The 24,786-nt window shown below is 38.1% G+C and overlaps 1 protein-coding gene across 1 annotated transcript in view; it reads right to left on the reverse strand.

Moving 5' to 3' along the window:
• The window catches only part of NXPH2 (neurexophilin 2), a 165,236-nt gene that overhangs the window by 80,132 nt on the left and 60,318 nt on the right, over nucleotides 1-24,786 (reverse strand). The gene's annotated exons all lie outside the window — the stretch shown is intronic.

Below are 24,786 nucleotides of genomic sequence, written 5' to 3' on the forward strand. Positions count from 1 at the left end.
TTTAGTTCAAGCCAAACACTCTATATCATCAGTTTATTGTTAGAAAAAACCCAATCCAACACCCTCATTTTACAGATGAGGATATAGTTGCAGAGAAGTGAAGTTATTTACTTAAGGTGACATAGCTAGTAACTGGCAAAGTTGAGATCTTCAGTACCTCTTGCTTAGATTAATATAACAACCTTCTGTTTGTTATCTTTGCCTCTAATCTCTCCTCTTTCCAATTTATCCTTCACACAGCCTGTCAAAGTCATCTTTCTAAGGTATAACAAATCTGATTATAAAGACCTAAAAATCCTCAGTGTTTCCCTATTACATCCAAGATGAAATATAAACTCCTTATTCTGGCATGTAAGGCCTTCCATAATCTCATTTGAACATATTTTTTTCTGTCTTATTTCACATTAACTTACCTTCAACCACTAGTCATTCTAGCTAAATTGGCCAGATCGGTACCCCAAACTTGACATTTCTAGCCTCTATTTATTTACTCATTCGTTTAAAAAAAACCTTTACCGTCAGTTTCAAAAGCAAAACTATGTATTGGTTCTAAGGCAGAAGAGTTGTAAGGGCTAGGCAATAGGAACCGAGTGACTTGTCCAGGGTCATACAGCTAGGAAGTGTCTGAGGCCACATTTGAACCGAGGACTTCCCCCTTGCTCTATTTATTAACACGTGATCCTCCAAGTCTGCCATGTACTTAATACTATCTCCCAGATCTTTTGTCTTCCTTCAGGCCTCACTTCAGAGGTCACCTCTTCTTAATTTCTCATGTCCTCACTTGTCTCCTTTTCAAATTACCTTTTGACCTATGCATGTTTTATTTCTGCACCCAGGACAATGCAAACTTCCTGAAAGCAAGAATCCTATCACTTTTACCTTTGTATCCTGGGCCTCACAAAGTGTTTTACAATTTTTAAAACTACAGATATATTATTTTATTTGGTGATCTGTGCTATCACAGAAAGAAATCACAGGTGTGATTTATTTATAGGAAACTTGCAGTGTAGAAGCTCTTTCCACTGATGTAGATCATTAGTTCATCTGTAAATTATAGTCTTAAGAGAGTTGCTTGGGGACACTGAGAGGTTAAATGACTTACCCGTAATTGATCAGATAGCTAATATGCATTAGAGTTAGGACTTGAACCCAAGAAAGTATAGCCCTCTATCCACTATGCCACCTTTCACATGATAGACATTTAATGAACATTTGTTGAATTACATTGAAAGCAGATAATTCATTTATGAGGTATTTAGAATTGATGTTACTTGTGAATATGTTAATAAGGAATTCCTGGTTTTTCAGGGGCCTTTCTAACTCAAAAGCAGGAGGAACAGGGACAGCATAGGTTGTACTATGAGCTTCTTATCTGATAAGCCTTTAATTCTTTTGCTTAGCCCAGACCCAAACCAATGCCGCCAAATAAACTATGTGTGTCATTGTCCTTCATATTAAAAGATAATGCTACTGGCAGTGCATCTTATTACCCTAACTTCAATGATCAGTGGCTTTTTTCTGACAACTTTTCTGTGCTTTTTTTATTTGCTTCTGTAAAAACCCAATTACTGTTTATAAAGAATTTTCAAATGCTCCGGTAAAAACCATTACCATTGTTCCTACTTGTCAGCTTCTAACTATTTACTTCCCTTTGAATTATTTCCATTTAGGCTATTCCTTCACAGATATATGAGTTTGTCTTGTCTGTGTTACTATTTTCTGCCTATATCTTAATATTCTAAAGTCCTTTCCATTCCAGCATATTATCTTCCTCTCTCTGGCGCTATTCATAACACCTCCCAATGTTGGACCAACTGGAAATTTAATTAACATACCATATAGACATACTTCTGTTCCCCCCTCCTCCATAATAAGCCAAGGTGTGGAGATTATATTACTATGCGGAATCATTTCTTGTGTTTAATTTATTATCACAGTGCTGAATGATCCTTGGATTTTTCCAGAGAGTGCAAAGACTTTTTCCAAGACCCTTTCAACAGAATGATTTAATTTGTCTTTACTTCAAGGCATTCTTCAATCCCGCTATAGTAGCCTGCTGGCAGTTTCGTGGACAGGCTATTTTACCATTTTTCATCTCTGTTTCCTGGCATTGCCCCCTCACCTTCTCTTCCTAGTTTACTAGTTTCCCTTAGGAATTAACCCAAGCGCTGACTTTCACAGGAAACCTTTCCCAGTGCTCTCACCCCTTCCTCACCTTTGCTAATTCCTTCTTTCTCCTTTCAGATTACTTTCTATCAACTTTACCTGTTGTGGGTATGTATGTAGTAGGAATCTCGTTACTGATAGGTTATATTGGAATTATACTTTGTGAAGGCAGGAACTTTTTTTTGTTGTTGTTTTTTGTTGTTCATTTCCCATTGCTTTGTATTTCCAGTGCTTAGCAAAGTATCAGATGCATAGCCAGTGCTCAATACATTTTTGTTGATTGACTTATTGACAAAACCTTTTCAATGCTACCTGTAAGAGAAGATGCTTGTTGCTCAAGTCTATAATGCATAACTACGATAGAGTAAAACAGACTTTGATTTTGACTCCTGACTGTGTTACTCATGATCATAGACTTAGGCTGGAAGGGACTTTTGAAAACATCTATTATAAATATGCCATTTTACAAGTAAGGAAACTGAAACCTAGAAAAATCAGGCAATTTAGCCAAGGCCACACAGATAGTAAGTGGAAGGGCTGCCCTAGTAAAGACTTCAGGATGTCGTCCAAGTCCTCTGGCTTTGAACATTGAACTCTTTTTCACGGTAACTACCTTGTCTTGGCCATATTCTCTTTGAAACTCATTTTCCTCATTTAAAAAATGATGATATTTGTATTCCCCATTTCATAGGGATGCTGTGAAGATCAAAGGAAGTAACATGCAAAGCACTTTGTGAACAATTATAAAAAATAAAACAGGACTCTCTAGAAATCAGCTATCATTATGGTATCATCAAGGTAGAGGTGGAAGGATCTCCTTCTCTCTTAATCAAGGAGTGGTGGTTGAGGGGAACCTGGCCTTAGTCCCATATTCTCTGATTAAGCTGAACTAGAGAGTACTAAAGACAAATTTAAATGGAATGTGACCTATTGACAGCATTGCAGATTGCAATTTTTTGAAATACCTAGTAAGGCAGAAATAAATGTTTTAGGGGAAAGCAAGATTATAATTGTCTGATTCTGTATTCAAATTCTGTCTGCATAGCTGCTTCAGAAATAGGAATCTTTGCAATTGAAGTACAGTTGCCTAACATTCCCCCTCTCCAGCCCTCATCCATTCTGTGTCATAAGCAGCTGCTATGGAACCTCCAGGAGCTACAAATCCCTTCCTCTTCCTCACCTCATTGTCTTTTAAGTGTATTTAATATTTTTCTATGGCAGACCATAAATTAATTTGTATGGACTGACAAAAAGATAGGTAAAAAGAGAATGGAGCCCCTCAGAATCCTGAGATTGATGGAAAGATGCTGAGTAAGAAGTAAGAACCCATTTCATCCTACATTGTACTCCCAACTTAGGATATAGGAAGAAAATTCAAAGACTCAGTAGAACCAGAGGAACAGAGAACTGCCTGAGGAGACCCATTGTATGAAAAATGAAACTGTGTGATTCATATAAAAGAGCAGAAAGTGAGGAAAAGTTCCAAAGCATACTAGCCCAGCAATAGATCTGAAAAGATTCAAATAGCCTAAAGCTACGATGGCTCTGGAAAAGAACTGTTCAAGAGATGGAAGCAAGTACATGCAGTCCTTCCACATTGCAAGGTAGCGTGTATCTCTGATATCTGGAAAATCTGTGAAAAACATTTTGGCTCTCCCTTCCTAACAGAGAAGAAGTCCGAATTTTTTTCTTTTTATTTTATGCAATATTCACAGTAACTTACTGTAAAATTTGGGGCCAATGTTAAGATATCTCTTTATATTTAGCCTTTGTGTGTCCATCTGCTGGCTTTCACATTTTTGGCAAACCTTTTTACTTATTTTAGCTTTAAAAATTAATTGTGTATATTTATGGTATAAAAGATAAATTATGTTGATATATAATACTCTACATGTATTTTATGTATTTCTGAGTTTCTAACTTTTTTTTCTGTTATTTGCTGACCTTTGGGTATCATCTAAGGCTTCTGCAAAACTCCCCCAAATTCCCATTTGATTTTGTATGCCAATGCACAATATATTTAAAATTTGATGGAAAAAGTTGCAATGTGGAAGGGATACCTATAGTAGAGAACAGTAGAAGAAAGCAAGCTATCCTGAGAAAAGCCCAAGAGAGAATGAGAAGCAGAGGAAGGATGTTAAGTATCTTTGGGAGGTAGAGTCATGTGAGCCACAAAATGGTGAAATGCTAAATGACAGGATGATCTGGTATGGACTATAGAGGAGCAAACTCAGACCTCGCCCCTCATTGAGGACTCATCCAAGATGGTTCTGTAATATATGAATTATATAAATCATCAAAAGGAGAATGTCTCCTGACTAGGACATCCTGAAATTATGACTCTTTTTTGGGGTTACCTCTCAGAGAAGGGAAGGTGAAAGACAACCAAAAATGGAACTTGACTCTAACAAATCCTGAAGTTTTGTTTTTCCGGTGCTTTTCTGAACATCTAATTACTTTTAATTTGATTTTTCATTTCTCAGTCAGTCCTTTGGCATCATATATGCACACTCTAAGACATCGAACTATGCAATAGGAATCTAATGAGTTTTGAGTGGTATAGTAGTTTGAGAGCTGGTCTCAGAGCTGGCAGACCTCCATTCCAGGTCCTGGCTGTACAACCATAAACAAGTCTCTTAACCTCCCAAATGTTTCCAGCAATTCTCTTCAGAATTCTCTCTGGAAGAATATACCCTGGCTATCTGGGACCTGACAGGGCACAACAGTTTGTATAGTTTATACTCTAAGTATTTGTTGAGTGCCTACTATGGGCCCAGAACTCAGTTAGGTCTTGGAGGTGTAAAGATAAAACCAAAATAGTCTCTACCCTCAAGAAGCTCATGCTCTAAGGCAGTGGTTCTCAACCTCTCTAATGCCGTGACCCCACAATACAGTTCCTCATGTTGCGGTGACCCCAAACCAAAAATTATTTTGGTGGCTCCTTCAAAACTGTAATTTTGCTACAGTTGATTCGGAATGTAAATACCTGATATGCATTATGTATTCTCATTGCTACAAATTGAGAGGTTGAGAATTGCTGGTCTAAGGTAAGGGGCGAACACTATTTATACAGATCAAGTAAATATAAACTATATATAGTATAAACACAAGGAAATTTCAGGATGGAGAAAAGAATACGGGTGAGGGTATCTCTTTTAGGGGTAGGAATAGCACATCTCTCCTTGGCTCTCAGGGACTCCCTGCCTTCCCTGTGAAAGGTCACCTGATCTCTAACTTGAGGAAGACTAGGGATTCAAAAAGGCAAGAGTGAGGAGGAAGGGAATTCAAGGTATGGGACACAGTTTGCAATCAAGGCATAGACAGAATGACATATAGAAAAAATAGAATGTAGGAAATTTGGCCAGGAATGGAAAATGCATGTGAAGGAGGGACATAGTAATATTTAATCAGTCTGGAAACCCTGATTGGAACCATGTAGTGAAGGACTTTAACTGCCAAAAAGAAAAGCTTGTATTTTATCCTAGAGGCAGTAGGTAACTACTGAAGCTGCTCTTTAGGAATATCAATCAGTTGGCCGCTGTGTGGCTGATGCCATTGGAGAGGGGAGTTCTACAGGCATGGAGACCAACTAGGAGATTATTGCATTAGTCTAGAGGCAAGACATGGTGAGGGCCTGTGTTAAGGTGAGAATTACATAAGTAAACAGAAAGAGATTAGCATGATAAATATTGCTGAGGTACAATCAACAAGATGTGGCATTTGATTGAATTAAACCTTTGGAAGGTTAAGAGCCAAAGATGATCCTGATTTTGTAAACCTCAGTATCTAGAAGGACATGCTATCCTTGGTAGAAATCTGGAAATTAGAGAAACTGTTGGGTTTTGTTGGAGAAAGAAATTAGTTTTGTATTAGAAAACTTTGAGATGCCAAACGGTCATTGAGGCAGAGATGTTAAGCTAGTGGTTTATGAGGAAGTCCTGAAATTTAGGAGGGAGATTAGATCTGGTTATGGAGATTTAGGAGTCATTAGCAAAGGGATTATGATTGAACCCAAGGGGCCTAATGAGATCACCAAAGAGAGAGGGGAGAAAAGGTCTAGGTGATGGGGATGCCACAGCTTTAGAAAGCAGCTGAAATGAAAAACAACTTATTATAAATGTCACTGTATTTGGGGTGTGTGGTCAGAATGAGTGGAGTGAAAGAAGGGAAGGGATTGTCTGTGGTTGCTGGGGAAAGTACAATTTTGGTCTTAGCATTTGGTTCTAGGTCTCTTCTTGAGTTGTCATTATGGTAAATGGTGATGCTCACAGATATTGGGGTCAGTTCAAAGTCACAGCTTGTACTATTCTAGCATAATGCAAAATCCAAAAACCTTATGAAATCTGGGACTGAATTAAAAGAGTCACAGTTTTCTAGGAACAAGATGATACTTGATCCCTAAGTACTCTGTTCTTGTCAGGCATGATCTGAACCATTGTGCTTAGTTCTGAATTACATAGTTTAATAAGGACATTGACAAATGGAGAACATTCAGCATAACCAGGATGGTGAAGGGCCTTGAACCCATGGCAAATGAGGATTGGTTGGTGAATTTGAGGAGGTTTAGTCTGGAGAAAAGAAGATTCATGGGGATAGGATAACTATCTTGAACTACCTAAAAAGACAGTCTTGTGAAAGAGGTAATAGACATGTCCTATTTTGCCCAATGGGGTGGCTAAGTGGCCCAGTGGATAGAACATCTGGCTTGGAGTTAGGAAGATTCATTTTCTACAGCCAAATTTGGACTCAGACACTTAGTTGTGTGACCCATAGCAAGTCACTTCACACTTTGCCTCAGCTTTCTCATCTATAAGTCAGAAAAGGAAATGTTAAATTGCTTAAGTATTGTTGCCAAGAAAACCCCAAAAATGGGGCCATGAAAAGCCAGACAGGACTGAAACAACTGAACAACTTTACTCCATAGAGTAGAACCAGAAATAATGGATGGAAGTTATAATGAATAATTCAGGTTTGATTCCAGAAAAACTTCCTATCAATAAAAGCTACCTAAGTTGGAATGGGCTGCCTTATGAGATGGTCAGTCCACAATCACTGGAATTTAAAAACAGAGGCTAGATGACCTCATCAGGTATGTTTTGGTGGAGGTTCCTTTCAGATATGGGTTAGAATAGATGGCTGATGTAGATTCTTCCACCTAGTATCTAACAATATCTGTAAACAAGTACCAGAATGGAGAAGTCTGATAATTTAAGCTGGTCAGATCTGATCTAGTGCTTATTAAACAAATGCTGTCAGCTGAATTTATTACTGATTTTCCATCACTAGAAAGGGGTGTCTAGAAGTAAGAATAAGAAAATATAGCAGGGAGTAGTAGAAAGAGTACTAGCACTAAAATTTATTTGTTAGCTGTGGGACTATGGAATAGTGAATCTGGAGATTCTCAACTTGGAGTCTCAGCTCTGATGCTTATTAGCTATGTGGTCTTGTACTAGCATAGTGCCTGACACATAACAGGTCCTTAAGAAATACTCATTGACTTGTTGATTAGTTCCAAACCATCTAACTTCTTCATCTGACAAACTAAATCCTATGAATCTGGCCTTCTCATTGTTCTTTACACATCTCCTGACTCCAGGCAGTTTCACTAACTGGTCCCTATACCTAGAACTCTCTCCCTCATCTTCATCTCCCACTTGCCCTTGCGTTTTTCAAATTTAAGTTAAAATTCTCTCTTCATCAGGAAGCCTTTCCTGAATCTCCCTTAATTCAAATGCCTTTCTTTTGTTGATTATCTTCAGTTTATCCTGTAAATACATATTTACTGACATGTTGTTTCCCATTAGAAATCTGAGCTTCTATGGAGCAAGGATTAATTTTTGCTTTTCTTTGTATCTCCAGCATTTATCACAGTGTCTGCCACATGGTTAATGCTTAATAAATGCTAGTGCATTGCCTGGCTGACTACTACAATTTAAGTAGTTTGAGTGTGAGTCTCCTTATCTATAAAAATGGATAATAATAGTTGACCTACTATGAGGATCAAATGAGCTAATTTAGACAAAGCACTTTGTCAGAAAGTATCATGTACATGTGCTATTGCTCTCTTATTATATCATGTTGCTTTTCCCTGAAAAAAAGAAGTCGTTTCCTTTTTTAGTACATTATAGTCAGCATGCTTGCAAGTGGGAAATCTGTCATTAGACTGGGCTGTCTAATGGAATAACTTTTTCATGTTACTAGGTGGGGGCCTCGGGTCACTATAAGTGTAATGACCTTCAAAGTGTAACTGAGCCTTCAAAATATGGGCACCTTTGTCTCATAGGCTCTGCTTTCCTTTATTTGACTCTTTTTCCCCCTTTTCTGAGGCCTCTGTAAGTTAATTTCCAAGGGTATGCTAAGATTTTTTTAGCTAATTCCCGTCGTACTCATGAGTTATACATCATCTAAACCTGCTTGCTCTGGATACAAGCACCTCTGCCAAAGTCTGAACGCCAGCTCTGTGTAGGTTGGTTCATGTGGGTGGTGTGGATGGATATGTGCACTGTAAGGGGAGCAGAAATGAGAAAAATGTGACTAATGTGGTGAAGTAGGTTAAGGAACTGGCTGATACAACCCCTAGACATCTGGGGATAGATCCAGCATATGTCAAAAGTGAAAACAGGGGCTGAATGAGCTGCTTTTCAAGACTGCTGATCTCATAACTTAAGTCAGAAAATGGTATCAGCTATAACTATAATTCTAGAGGCCTTTGGAGGAGCAATTCTCAAACTTTTTGGCTAAAGGGTCCTTTTACATTTTTAAAAAGTATTGACAACCAGAGCAGCTAAGCGGCTCAGGGGCTAGAGAACCACACCTTCAAGTCTGGGCTCAGACATTTCATAGCTGTGTGACCCTGAGCAAGTCACTTAATCCCCATGGCCTAACCCTTAATACTCTTCTGCCTTGGAACCAATACCTACAATTAATTCTAAGACAGAAGGTAAGGGCTTCAAAAATTATTGATAACCTTTCCTACAAGAACTTTTGTCTATGTTGCTTATGTCTACCAATATTTGCCATATTTGAAATTTAAATGTCTTCTTATGTAAATAGTTTTGATGTCATGGATACCTGGAAAGAGCCTGGAGCCCCCACAGGAGTCCCTGAAACATGAGAACTTTTGCTTTAGAGCAAGGTTCCCAAACTATGACCTGTAGGCTATATGTGCCCCCCCCAGGCCATTTATCCTGCCCCCAACCCACTTCTGGAAGGGGCACCCCTTTCACTGGTGGTGAGTGAGAGGAGCCCAGGATGCATCCTGGGCTCCTGGAGTATGTGGCGGCACTAAGTATGTGGAGGCACTACAAAGTGCGATGTCACTCCTATACAGTACTACTTCTAGTAACATAATCTTTTGCATGGCACCTTGTTCTAAGAATAACTGTAAGAGAAGGAGGCCCTGTGCAGAGGATTATATGGCTGCACAATGGAAGACATCAGCATGGTGAGCGGTTATCTGGGGAAGGGGATTCTGAACTGGGTATACTACTGCCCCATATATGGGCCTGTGCAAGGTGTGACAGACCCATCACAGCCAGCGCTGCAGCCTCCACTATCCCAGACAGTGGTATACAGATGTGTTCATAGTTTTTTTATAGTCTAGTCCTCCAGTGGTCTGAGGGACAGTGAACTGACCTCCTGTGTAAAAAGTTTGGGGACCCCTGCTCTAGAGGATGGTGGGAGGCATGTAGAGACCAGGAGGAAGTCAGCATTCTCATTTAATGATGTTCTCAGTGTATTCTATCAGAAGTATTTGAAAGAATGAGTGGGAATAGGAATGCAAATGACAAGGTGGTGGGAAATGGGCTTTCAGTGAATGAGGTAAAAGGTCTTGAAAGGGGGGAAAAAGGTGTTATGGTTATCTCCTTTATTAGGTAGTTGTTTCTGAAACTATTATTATCTGGGAACCAGATATGGAGCCTTAATTAAATAAGTATACTCATAGAACCATAAAATACTAGAGTTGGAAAAGACCTTAGAGAGTACCCCCACCATCTGTCTCTGTCTTTCTTTATTCAAACATCTTTCTCTCTCTCTTTCTCTTTCTCTTTCTCTTTCTCTTTCTCTTTCTCTTTCTCTTTCTCTTTCTCTTTCTCTTTCTCTTTCTCTTTCTCTTTCTCTTTCTCTTTCTGTCTCTCTTTTCTTTCTCTTTCTCTCTCTCTCTTCCTCTCTCTTTCCCTCCCTCCCTCCATTTCTATATATCTCTATCACTAGACATCCCAAGATATATATGTAGCATAAGATCAATTAATGAATAGATAACTATTGATACATTTTATAGAAATACTTAATATTTATTTCATTATTATTTTAAATTATTTCATATTTATTACATAGGCATTTATTTTATATTTAAATATATATTTAATGAATATTGCATTTGTAATAATATTGAAATAGATAAATAATATTTAGTATAGATTGATAAATATATTAAAATCTATAGATAAAATATTAATATATTTATAATTGTTTTCCAATAGAATTTGTTTCCTCTGTAATCTTGTGTATTTTATTACCCACATTTAAAAACATTCTTCTGAAAAGGAGTCCATAGCTTTCACCAGACTACCAAAGGTATCCAGGGTACAACAAAAGGTTAAGACCCTCTGCTTTAGAGATGCTCTTCTCCTCTTCCCTTCCCCAAGGATAATGTAAATTTCTTGATGGTAGAATGATTTCCTTTTTGTCTTTGTATATTAGGAATAATTAAAAATGAATAAGTTTTAATTGATGTCTTCTATTTCTTACATCATCATAGTTATCTCAGGTATCCATCCCCCAACCTCTCCCAGAGAGCTGTCCCATCTAAGAAACATAATTTTTTTAAAGATATAGCCAATTAATAATTAATGAATGTTTGTTGAGTTGACTCTAGCACAACCTAGTTGAAGATAAAGAAATGGAAGCATAGAGGTAAAATGAAAGCAATTAATTAATGGTAGAGTTAGTACTAGGGTCCAAATCTCTTAACTCTAGGACCAGTGGACTTTGTACCCTACCATGTGTTTTGCCCCCAAATATCTTGTTGACCCACATTTGCTTCCTGGTTTTGCTCTTGCTCATTTGCTAAGAATTCAGTCAGAAACTGTTCAAAAAGAAAAATCATATGTACAGCAGCTCTCTTGAAGTGTCCTACATTCTGTCCTTTGCTGATTAGCCTTCCCAGTGTGACCCTACTTCTGACTTGAATTGTGATTTTGAGGTGATAATTCCTTTGCTCCCTGGTTTTGAAGGTGGTTTTCAGGACATGCTTTCCTTCCTACCTGGCTTTAATCTCAATATGTAAACTGATCCTGCTTCCTGTTTCTGATCCCTTATTCTAGAAACCTGATGGTGCTTTCTGCCTTGCATCTCTCTCTGCCTTAGGTTCCATGACCTGAGGTTTAACTCAGCTCTCTGAATAAGGTAAATTATTATTGTCTCATGTACATGGTGCTTTGCCTAAAAGACCTCCATGAGGTAGGCAGTTGAAGTATTATTTTTACTTTTTTACAGATGAGGAACCTGAGGTTTGGAGAGGATAAGTGACTTGTCCAAACTGGAACTTGAATCAGGATTTTTTGATGCCAAAATTAATACCATTTCTCACTGACTGTTCCACAGTTTGTAACTAAGCCTATGTGATTCCCAAACATTTTAAATTAGTGAAAATTTTAGGTTCAATATCTAGGTGTCTGGGATTTTGTAAACAAGAATAGATCTGACTGATTTGATTTTCTCCTTTCCATCCTGAGGCTTTGATGCCCTGCAGAACCAGGCCAAGCCTACAATAGACCTATTTATTCAAGATTTCAGTGATGTTTGTCTTAGGATGAAGTTCTACTTCACCCTGAATCTCTACATTTCTCCAGAAATGGCACCTGAAACAGCAAATACAGATTTTTCCCAAGTGCCCATTTCCTATTAATCAAAATGTTTTGACTTGTTAATAAAGAATAAAAAAGAAGGGTTTTTTTTTCCCTTGGGGGCAGTAAGGAGAAGAAAAATGAAAAATTTCCACATATATTAGTAGAACAATCTGGCTTTGCAACAGCAATTAAGTATATATATTTATGTCATCTCATATGAGAAGAGTTCTACTTGGCCATATTTTCTTTTATATACACATGCATATATATATGTGTGTGTATATATATATATATATGCTTATGTATATATAGCTACATATATACATATGCTATATATGTAAATATACATATATAATGTATATATAATGTGTCTGTGTGTGTGTGTATTTTTAGGTCATTTCAGTCATATCCAACTCTTTGTGACTCCATTTGAATTTTTTTTTTTTGGCAGAGGTACTGCAGTGGTTTGCCATTTCCTCTTCCAGATCATTTTATAGATGAGGAACTGAGGCAAATTGGGTTAAGTGACTTGTCCAGGATCATACAACTAGTAAGTGTCTGAAGCCAGATTTGAACTCAAGAATATGAGTCTTCCTGACTCCAGACCCAGCACTCTATCCACTGCACCCCCCACACATACACACACACATACACACATTATTAATGACTTGATGGAAGCCACAAGATATATACTTAAATTTTTTTTAGATGACAAAAATCATGGAAGAAAAGTGAATCCTTTAGATGATGGAATCTGGGTTCAAAGATACTTTGGTAATCTTGAATAATAAGTCAAAATTAACAAAATAAAATATGATAGAGATAAATCTGATACCTAATACATGGATTTAAAAAATAAATAACACAAAGTTTGTATAAGTCAACACAGCTGCTAATATTTGCAATGTTTGACAATATCAAAAGACTGAGATCAAGAAGAAATTGTTCCATTGTGATTTCAACTGGTCAGATCACATGTACAATACTTTCTTCACTTTTTGGTATTCTTTTAACAAGAAGATTGATAAACTAGAATTTAACCCCCAAACGGCAACTAGAGAAGGGAGGATTCAAAATATGTCATATGAAGTATGATTAAAGGAATTATGGATATAAACTGGTAAACAAAACATTTTTGATGAATGCGATGCTTATCTTCAAATATCTGAAGGATTCTAATGCAGAAAGCAGATTAGATTTATTCTTCACTGCTGGGGAGGTCAGAGTTAGTAAGTACAGGATAGTAGATATCGGTTCAATATAGAGAACAACTTTAGAAAAACAGATATCTCAAAATCAGTGGGACCAAAGTCTGAGTGATCCCTTCTCAGTGATACCATAGAGGATTCTGAATCAGGGTAGGGGAGGTTGCTTCCAAATGTGAATCTTCATAAGAACTATCATAAGGACAGGTTCATATGACTTGCTTGGTGATTCCTCGTTTCAATTTTTGCTCTGGATCTTCGAAAGCCTTGGCCCTCTTTTAAGTTCTCCATCTTGTCACCTCATCCCTTCTTGGTCCCTACTAGCCTCAGTAGAGGTTTAAAATAAGGTGGACCATCTCTACCATCACTCTACGTAGCCACCATGCACTGATTGCCTTAGGATCCAAGTTAGAATATTTATAGCTTTTTCAATGTTTGTCGGGCAAAGAGCAAATAAATGAATCATTGCTAAATCTTCCCTCACCATGGATATTTCTCTGAAGCCTCTTGACAGAGTAGTTTTATTTTGGTGTTAAGAAACCAATGATCATATCAAAATCAGATGTTTGATTCCTCCATATAATAACATTGTACTCTATTGTAAACCAAGGGCATAGAGGATTTATTTCATTTTGTAACACCTTCTTATTCTCTGAAAAAACCCCAACAACTTTCATCTAGTCTTTGGTGGCAAGCTCAGTATATAAACCAAGAGGGTAAAGAATCTTTAAAAAGTGCTGGGTCTGTCTAAAGGATTTTCAAGGCAGTGATAAATGAGCCTTTTGTGAAATACAGACTACCTAGATTCACCTAAATGCTCATTATAGAAATATTCTCTGTTCTGCCTCTTTCTCTATTTTTTTAAAACAGTTTTGTTCCTACAACAAAGGAAACCAAACCACCAAAGATCAATGGTTTGCAGTACAAGTCTGATCTAAGTACACCAAAGCCTGGAAGCACAGAGCTAAGGGTAAATCTCTGGCCTTCGTTCCCCTTGTTCTGCCTAGTTAGTACGGCATCTTGGAACAGTGTGTTATCTCACACACCATATGGGCTGCAATAGCAAGGTGCAACAGGATGTGTTATATTTGGAATTTCAACCTCAGAGTAGCTTTTATGGGATAGGTCAGATCTTTAACATTGCTCTCAGGGATATTTTGTTTTTGCCATTGACTAAGGGACTAGAAGGCACAGTGAAGGTCAAGTTGAATTCAAGATATTAAAAAAAAAACCCATTCTTAAGTATTTCTGGGAAATGAGATCTATTTTAAAAGTGAGACTCCTGATGAGGCAGGGTTAGAGCCAGGGCTAGGGTCAGTTGTAGGAGGTTGAATTCTATAGCTCCATTGCGACAGTTTTAACAAGATAGGTGCCTGAAGACTAGAAATACATTGCTACATCCTGATCACAGTAAAGGTGATTTAGTGCTTGAAGGTTTGCAAAGTCAGTCAATAAAAACTTATTAAATATCAACTATGTTAACTAGCTATGTGACCCTGGGCAAGTCATCTAACCCTGTTTGTCTCAGTTTTCTCATCTGTAAAATGAGCTAGAGAAAGAAACAGGCAAATCACTATTGAATCTCTGCCAAGAAAACCCCAAATGGGGTCAAGAAGAATCAGAGACAGCTGAAAAAACTGAACAATAACAATATGTGTCAGGTCCTGTGATAAGTACTGGGAATACAAAGAAAAGTGGATGATAGTTTCTGTTCTCAGGAAGCTCATAATCTAATAGAGAGGGGCAACATTCAAATAACTTTCTATAACATACACACACACACACACACACACACATATAATAAATTAGAGCTAATCAACAGAGCAAAGGCACCATGGGAAAGCTGGAGAGACTGGGTGTAGAAGGTGGCATTTTAGATAACATTTGTAAGTTAGCCAGGGAACCTGGGAGGTAGAGATCAAGAGGGTGAGATTTCTAGGCATGGTGGTCAGCCAGTGAAAAAATCAGTCAACAGATGGAGTGTCATAGTTGAGGAAAAGCAAGGAGGTCTGTGTCCCTAGATCTCAGTGTATGTATAAAGGAGTAAACTGTAGAAGACATAACAACAACTCTGGGAGGTAGATACTATTACTACCACCATATATGGAAGAGAAATCTGAGACAGACAGAGAGATTAAGTGACTTACCCAGAGTCCATAATTTACAAATGTCAGAAACCAGATTTGAACTCAGGTCTTCCTGATTCCAGGCTAAGGCCTCTATCCATTCAACCCATGATAATAATAGATGTTTTGTTCACTCAATAATATGTACTATGATCTGCAGATATTGCAGAATTTGACTGCTTCTTGGGTGGAATTGCAAACTGTGTTGGCAGGCTTTGAAAGGGATCTTGAGTAACTAATAGTTCTTTTACCCTAACGGTATATAGTTAACTTTCACAGGGAGTTAATTTATAAGAAAAACGTCCATCTGCAAAAGGGGTGAATTTTTAACTAGTCAGAAGCCAAAATGCCTGAACACACACACACACACACACACACACTCTCTCTCTCTCTCTGTCTCTCTCTCTCTGTCTCTCTGTCTGTCTGTCTGTCTGTCTCTCTGTGTCTCTGTCTCTGTCTCTGTCTCTGTCTCTCTCTCTCTCTCTGTCTCTGTCTCTGTCTCTGTCACTCTCTCATTCTCTCTGTCTCTCATTCTCTCTATGTCTCTCTCTCTATCTCTCTCTTTATCTGTCTCTCTCTCTCACACATACACATAAAACTTATGACATAGTAGGACAAGCAGCTAATGTACATAAATAGATTTGTTATTAAGTACATTAATAAATGCATGGGAGGCATAAGATGATTTATATGAAAATTCTTTTTTTTTAAACCCTTACCTTCCGTCCTGGAGTCAATACTGTGTATTGGCTCCAAGGCAGAAGAGTAGTAAGGGCTAGGCAATGGGGGTCAAGTGACTTGCCCAGGGTCACACAGCTGGGAAGTGTCTGAGGCCAGATTTGAACCTAGGACCTCCCATCTCTAGGCCTGGTTTATATGAGAATTCTTAAGACAGAGGGATTCCCTTTTATGGGGAAGAATTAGAAAAGTCTATGGAGGAAATCATTTGAACTGAGGAAATAAATGGAGTTGGTCCTTGAAACTGTTAGGATTTCAATTATGAGATGTGTGTAGATAGGTACAGGTAAATGAAACAATGTAAGAAGAGAAAGATAGAGAAGAAGGATGAATCAGGCATAGAAAATATTAACAAACCCTTGGAATTATAAAGAATCTCAGGGAACATCTATATACTCTACCCTCTCTGTCAGGCTCTCCTCATGCCTCCATTTTACAGATGAGGAAACTACAACCCAGATTGTTTGTATGACCTACCCAAAGTCATAGAGGGAGTTAGTTAGTTGCAGAGAACAGACTAGAATCTAGGTCTCCTATATCTTTCCTGTGTGTGTGTGTGTGTGTGTGTGTGTGTGTGTGTGTGTGTGTGAAAAATAGCATTCAAGATAACTCATAAAAGGTAGATTGGGGCCAGATTCTGAAGGGTTTCAATTTTCAAATTTAGTGACTAGTATTCACTTTTTAGGAAATGGGGAGTTTTTGAAGGTTTTTGATTTGAGGACTACCACATTTAAACTAGTAGTCTTGTATATATTGAACTAATTAATTGGAGGGAAAAAACCTAGAATCTATCGATCAATCAACAAACAGATTTTACTCACTTACTTCAAGGCACTGTGCCAGGCACTGGAGATACAAATACAAATGCCTTCAAGGAGGTTCCATTTTACTGCATGTCAGGAGTTCAGATAAGGGGAAAGGATGAATTTCTTGATCCTAGGGTAATTGGATTGTACTCAGTAAGCTGTTTCAATATGACCAGTGACAGATTTGCCCTAATCCCTCCACAGTTTCCCACCAAATTCCCCTTTTCGTCAAGATCCTATAACATTGGTAAAAGACATGCTCAAGAGAACAGGGAAGAGCTCAGAAGGTATTAAGGCCAGAATTGTCAAAGGTCCTGTGACACAGAAGCATTTCTGCCCAGCTTTTTGATGTATTCTGTGCCTAAGCCCTCAGGCACCTTGCAGCACAGCACAGTGCACAAGGTGTCCTCCAGGGGCACACACACACACACACACACACACACACACACACACACACACACACACACACACACAGGAGAACACAAAACAAAACATGTACACAGGGAAATCCATCCAGGTAACCAGACTCCTGAGAGCTATCCTACTCTGCCATAAAGAGGATTCCTTGGTCTCTGTACTGCCAATACATTCTATTCTTAATACCAAATTCAGTTTAAGGAAAACCAGCCCGAAGGTTTGGACAAGCTGTTTTTATAAACTGCCCAGAGGCAGCCTCAGAGTAGGAAGGAGGCCTGGGCCATCATTAGCTGCTGCCTTCTTGCTCCCCTAGCTCTACTGCTCTACTTTCTTAATTGTTGTAACTTGTGACCAATGACACCTATTTACAAAATGAAATTGGGCATACAAACTATGGTATAGAAAAGAATAGGGCTAACTGGACCATACTGGGATTAAATCCAAACTTTTCTCCTCATTAGAACCATACTTTTACTAACTGAGTTATCCAGCCATAGGCTATGACTGTAGCAAAGGGAATAGAGGAATGGTAATTATAGGAGGAATTTCTAATAAATTTCATAAGGAGACAATAAAATATTAGAAGGAGAAAATGCTTGAGCCACAGTAATAATTGCTGGCTTCCTGGGTGGCATAGATATAGAACCATTTTCTAGCTTTTTTCACACCTGACACTTGGTGTGTGTCTTTAATTAATATGCCATGCAGGTACCCAATTGTTCTTGAACTTTCCTTATTTACTTGTACACCTTCTAAGAAGATTATCAGAATGTGGAGAGGGGCTTCTCGTCATCCTCAAATGAATCAGCTAATTAAATTATATTTTCCTGAGTATATTGCGTAGTCCAATTAAATTGGTAAGCCAATCACATCAGAATAAATCAACCATATTGTTACATAATTCTTTTTAATAAACAGAGTTATAATTATATGAACTTGATTCTGAGGGCACCATATGCTGCTAAGCAGGGAACCTAATTTATTTCATTGATTTTGAGAAGTTCATTCATGTGTAATAACTTTTATCATCAAAAATGTTAATTCTTATAGCTTTGTAAAAAGTTTAAAGTCTCTTGCTTGCTTTATAGATCAGAAAAGGGATTTGGCTAATTGAAGGGTGGCGTGAGCAAATATATTAGATCTAAAACCACCCTTCTTCCCCCTATCATAGTAATGTTGTAAATGATGGATGACCCTCTCATTCTCTTTACCACCAAGGGAATCTTATCTAGTAAGCAGTGTATTTTGAGGGGTGGGGTGGGGAAGAGGAGAAGCTGCCCTGGACATTCCCTGTTGGGAAGACATGCAAGAACCATATTGTAAACCTTCCACTATCCTGCACTGGTGAAAAACAAGTTACATGACAACCTAATGGCAGGTCTCTTCTCTCTGTAAAATCTTTCCCTTAGAGAACTTATCAATTCTCCCGGGTTCAATTATTATTTCTACAAAGATGATTTCCAAATTTATGGATCAACTCTAATCTCTTTTCTAAACTGCAGACCTATATTCCTAACTGACTGCTAGACATCTTCACCTATATGTCCCACAGGTATTTTTCTATCATCCCTTTAAATAAGAGCTCAGTATATTTTCCCAATTCATCTACCAAATTCCCCCATTTCTGTTGATGGTACCACTAGCCTTCCATTTATCAGGGTTCAAAACCTAATAGTAATCTGTAACTTTTCATTGCCATTCAGCCCTCATGTCCTGCCACTCGTACCTCCTCAATATCCCAGCCATTTATTTCTTTTGCTACACTCTCAAAGCCTATCTGAGTTTAAAACGTCATCACTTGAACTATTTTAATAATTTCAAATTGTTCTTGCATTCAGTCTCTCCCCTCTCTCATCTGCCCTTATACAGCTGCTAAGTGAAAATCTTTGAAACACAGATGTGAATATGTCATACACCTTCTCTCTCTCACTTTCTCTCTCTCTCCCTCCTCCCTCTTTCTCTCCCTCCCCTTTGTCTCTATCATAGTTTTCTATTGCCTCTATGATAAAATGCAAAATCTTCAGATTGGCATTTAAGTCCTATTACAATATGGCTTCCAGAATTATATGACAATGATTCTTCTCCACTACTTCTTCCCCTACTTCCCTCCCCAACACTCCCCATCTTTCATCCCTTACAATCTATGGTTCATTTTTCCCCATCTTGTGCTCCATCAATCAACCAATACAAATTAATAATTACTTACTATGTATGGCAGAGATTATCCTAAGCAGTGGGGATATGTGATAGAGACATGAAGAGAGAGAGGTTTTGCAGGACTTGTGGGCCAAGATGCATGAACCAGGGTTCCAAATGGAATGTTCCCAGGAGTTGGCAGTTTGAGCTGACAGGGGGAGGGGACTGTAAGTCACTCTCTTTCCTGGGAGGTTTGAACTGGCTGAAAGACTCAGGTGGGGCTGACTTGGTTTCTTGAGGTTCTCTGACTTTGGATAGTTAAAATTGATAAGAAAAAGAAACTTGGTTTTTGAGTTGATGGTCTATTTGAGAATTGAGCTGGCCAGGAGAAACTTAGAGACTTTGAACTTTGTTTTTCTCTGGGGTTGAAGCTGAGAAAGGAGACAAGCCAGGCTGAAGAAGAGACTTTTCTTGGTGAAGAAGAAAGAAGATTCAAACAGTTATCCTCCATCTCCCTAACTGTCTTAGTCACAATTTGTGACTGGAATACTTCCTCAAACCTTCCTAAAATTATCCCCATAGTTTAGGGAAATCCTCATCCCTCTTACCTCAGTTTCCCATCCTATTATCCCAATAACCCCCTTGACTTGAAAAAGGAAAGGAAAAGAATATCTTTATAGTTTATTCAAGTGGGGAGGGAAGGAGCCAAAAGCTTCAAGAAGAACTGGGTGGAAAGGGTTGGTTAAGGGAGGGATTGAGGGAGGAAGGAGGTTAGGAAATAAATTGATCCATCAGCCATCAGTAGGGATCAATAGGCAAAACCCCAGAACAGACCCTAGAGTATTATTTCCTTGTAGGGCAGTATCCCCTGTGTACCATTATCCCTGTGTGGCATCCCTCAGCATTTCCCATTCTACCTCCTTTACAAATAAGCAGCATCAGGTTCCTATAGTGGTCCTCTCTAGTCACAGCCAGCCAGAGAACAGCAGTCATTGTAAGAAGAAACAATTCCCCTCAGTTTACATTTCTTTATTTTAGTTAGAATCAGCTTCCACTCGGTTTACAATTCTATTTCAGATACAAAGATAAAAATTAAATAATCTCTGATCTCGTCACTTATATTTTATTAGTGGGATGGGGGTTATCATGTATATAAGTAAGCATTTGAAATAAACATTATGTAAATTTTTGTGGAGGATGAGGAGCTGGAGGATCAGAAAAATTTCGAGTGAGTCATTTCTCTTAAGACATTTTGGAACACCATCAGGAATATGCCCAAAGAGTTAGAAAACTATGTATACCCTTTGCCCCAGAAATACCACCATTAGGTTTGTTTCATAAGATAATCAGAAAAAAAGGAAAAGAACTTATCTGTTCTAAAACATTTATAGCAGCTCTCTTTGTGCTAACAAAGAATTGGAAATAGAGGGTATGCCCATCAATTAGGGAATGACTAAACATTGTATATGATTGTGATGGAGTACTGCTGAGCTATAAGAAATGATGAAATAGCTAATTTAAAAAACAAAAACAAGGAAAGACCTATGTGAAATTATGAAAAGTGAAATGAGCAGAACCAAGAATATAGCAACAGAAACATTGTTTGAAGAATGACATATATGTCCACCTCCAGAGAATTAACTAATAAATACAAACAAGTGAGACATAGTTTATATATGATACCTCTTTGTCAAATGATGTCTTCCCTAGTGCCAGGAGGAAAGAGAAGAAGTGATAGTTACCTGGAAATTTGAATGTAACAAACAAATAAATAAATTTAGAATTATAGAAAGTTTCAGTTCTTTCAGTGGTACAATGAGGGGGCTACTCTAGTGGATATTAGTTTCCATCCAGTTTCTAATCTTTTATCTTAAGACGGAGAAGAAAAGTCCTGTGTAAAGAAGAGATACCATAGAAGGATGGTGGAACTGTTTGTTCCTTTAGCTGATATTCTAGGATTACTTATGTCTCAGTAAAATGTGTTGCATCTGCATCTATCTTTTAGAAATATCTCTCACATATGAGATGGTCTCTTGGTCTCTGTAAAGTGCCTCTATCTTTACCTCTTTCTGAGCTGTCTCTGTTTAAGACGAAGAGACTGACTTAAATGACCTCTTCCATAAGAAAGCTATTTGTCTATAAATATCTGGGGGGTGTGGTATGGTGGTTAGGATGTTAAAAATCTGTGGGTTTATATAGCATTCTCAACTTTGCAAGTCACTTAACTCAACAGGTTTATGAAGCAAAACTGTGTATATTCTTCTTATTATTTTATATAAGAAGAAACTACAATTAAGGAACTTTATTATCACATAGCCAATAAGTATCTGAGGTGGGATTTGAACCCAGTCCTACTGACCATAAGTCCAGGGATATATATCATATGTTCTGTGACTCTATGGCATCAAAAAGGAGCCTGCTTTGGTGTTTTAGGAGTCAAGCCTTGTGGGGAGAGGAAGACAGGGAGAAGGGAAGCTGAACCCCTAACTCAGGAACCAATCTGTAGCAAGTCCTTAAGAGATTATGGGAATGATAGCTTCTGGAGGATATAGCTGGTTTCCCCCTCAGTCAGAGTTATGGAACTTTATGCTTGATGAAAATTGGTTTAACAAAGGAATTGAAGAGAAGGGGAAGAGTTAGAACAGACCAAGAGAATGGTGGGATCTCACTGTGGTCTAACATGCGTTAGACACCATGGTGGGCCCTGAGGTCTCTATGATGTTGATGGAAAGGCTTCATTTTTGTGCTCCAGGCATTCCTCATGCCTTGACTTGGTCAGTGATGAGGAGGGTGTAAATGGCATAGAGTTGGATAATTCAAGGATAGCACTGACCTTGGCTATGCTATTGAGGAATCACAGAAGGTGGCGTTGCCCCTCTGATGCATCTACCCAACATGCAAGAGTGTTCAAGTCTTCAACTTCTTCAGTTTGGATGTCGATATCTACTTGAGGATAATTTGGGTGGGTAACACACTCCTAGGCCCTTATAACATAGTTATATGGCTGAATTTCCTGGAGAAAAGGGTGATGCTGACTGTGGCTGACATGAAGATAGACTTAAAGAGTGGATAGAGAGGCCACAGGCACTGAAACGTGCCCAGCAGAGTTATTGTATGTAGGTAGTGTGCACTGCCCTTATGATGGGGACTTGTTACAGTAGCAGATTTCACTTACACTGGATCTGCTGAAGTGGGATCCCTTTCATCAGGAACATACTCTTAGTGGCCAGTGAATGATCTCACAGTGGATCCGGTAACCAATCAATAAACATGTATTAAGGGTTTAACAATGTGCCAATCATTATGGTAAGTGCTAGGATACACAAAGAGCTGAAGCAGTCCATGACCTCAAGAGGTACACAGTCTTATGAGGGAGATATTATGTTCAGGCAAGCTATATATAGGATAAATAGGGAATAATCAACAGAAGGAAGGTATTAGAACCAAGAGGGGTTGGGAAAGGCTTCCTGTACAAGATGAGATTTTAATTAGGACTTGAAGGACTCCTGAAAAGCCACGAGCTGGAGATGAGGAAGGAGAGCTTTCCAGGAATGGGGGACAGAGTGCTCTGTTCATAGAAAAGCTAAGAGGCTAGTGCCTTAGTGTATGTGGAAGAGAGTAAAATATAAGAAGACTAATAAAGTAGGAGGATGCTAGATTAGGAAGGGCTTTGGATACCATGTAGAGCATTTGGGGAGTCACTGGAGTTTATTGAGTAGAGGGATAACATGATCAAATCATAAAACTGAATGACTAAATGAAAAAGAATTATTTCCCAAGTGACAGGGATCCAAAAAGAAAAAGCTAAATAATTCTTGGTCTTAAGGACTTCACACTCTAATGTTGGGGCATGGTGGGGGGGGGCAACACATAAAAGAAAATTTAACTTCAGGATTGGGGAAAAGGCCCAGCAGTTCTAAGAATTCAAAGGCTAATGCTTTTTAGGTTTCTTCAATGGTCAAAATGATCATTGTTATAAAGCATTTCCTGAATTCTCTTAATTGTGCCTCCCTTCTATTGATTATCTCCAATTTATCTTGTATAAGGTATTTGTATCTGGTTTTACTCATTAGACTATGAACTCCTTGAGAATCGAGTTTAATTTTTGCCCTTCTTTGGACCCCTTATCAAAAAAAAATCATGTGATCATCATAATAGTCTTGTGAGGCAGGGATGAGCGATATTATTTCTATCTTACAGATAAAGACACTGACAGAGAACATAAGCAACCTTACCAAGGTCATACACTTAATAAGTGAAAGAATTGAGATTTGAACCCATATCTTCTGTTTCCTATTTCACTACACAGTGATACCATGGAACGAAACCCACATTAATGGATCTGAAAATGGGACTGAAAATTAAACGTGTCATCTTCTCAGTAGCTGAACCCATTCCCCAAATGGTCTAGTAAATATTATCTTTTTCCCCATAATTTCCCTATTGGTAGAAGAGAATCAAAGCCAGTGGAGAGGATTAGTCAATGTTTAAAAAGGGTTCCAAAGACAGTAGTAGTCGTCTTTGCGAGCCCAAGATAGTTCTGGGAAATGCTGTCAGCAGTGCCAGGTGGGTGGCTCATGCCATGTCACACATACTGACGCCCTCATCCAATGTCTCAGTTTCTTGGCACACATAACTTGGTGGGTTGGAATGTCAAGAAAGGAGAGAAAAATGAGTGAGGAAATGTCACAATTCTAGAGTCCCCTAAAGCAATAATTTTTGCTCCTTGTCTTCTACCCTCCATGGCGACTTCAGACTTTAGAGTTCAGGTGACTTCACTTCATACACACATCCACAGACACACACACAAAACACATAAAGACATACAGCTAAACATATATACCTATGTTTTATATGAGTATACACATAGGAAGATATTTTAATTATGATATACATGTGTGTATATGTGCATATAATTTATCCACAAAAATATATAAACATATTTGTAGATAAACATATGTTTATATCTCAGCATGTTTATAAATGTATATCATATACATGTATATTATATATTTGTGTATACAGTAACTATTTGCCAGTTTTTCCTGAACCTTGAAGTAACTGTGGGGGAAGATGATGAGGAGCTAAAATTATTGCTTTCGGGCACTCTAAAGGTAAGATATTTCCACTAATTTTCTCTTTCTATATCATCTATCTGTATGTATATGTATATGTATGTATATATGTATATTTAGTATTATATTACACTAGATACACATTCTCTGTCTCACCTATTTCTGAGTTTCTCTATTCCTTTATTCTCCTGTTTAGTGTTTTTTTAATTAACTGCTTTTATTTACTGTTGCTTTTAAGAAGCTTTTTAAAAAGTCTTTCATTGGAA

This window comes from Monodelphis domestica, chromosome 4 (assembly GCF_027887165.1).
Source record: "Monodelphis domestica isolate mMonDom1 chromosome 4, mMonDom1.pri, whole genome shotgun sequence".
Classification (NCBI taxonomy): Eukaryota; Metazoa; Chordata; class Mammalia; order Didelphimorphia; family Didelphidae; genus Monodelphis; species Monodelphis domestica.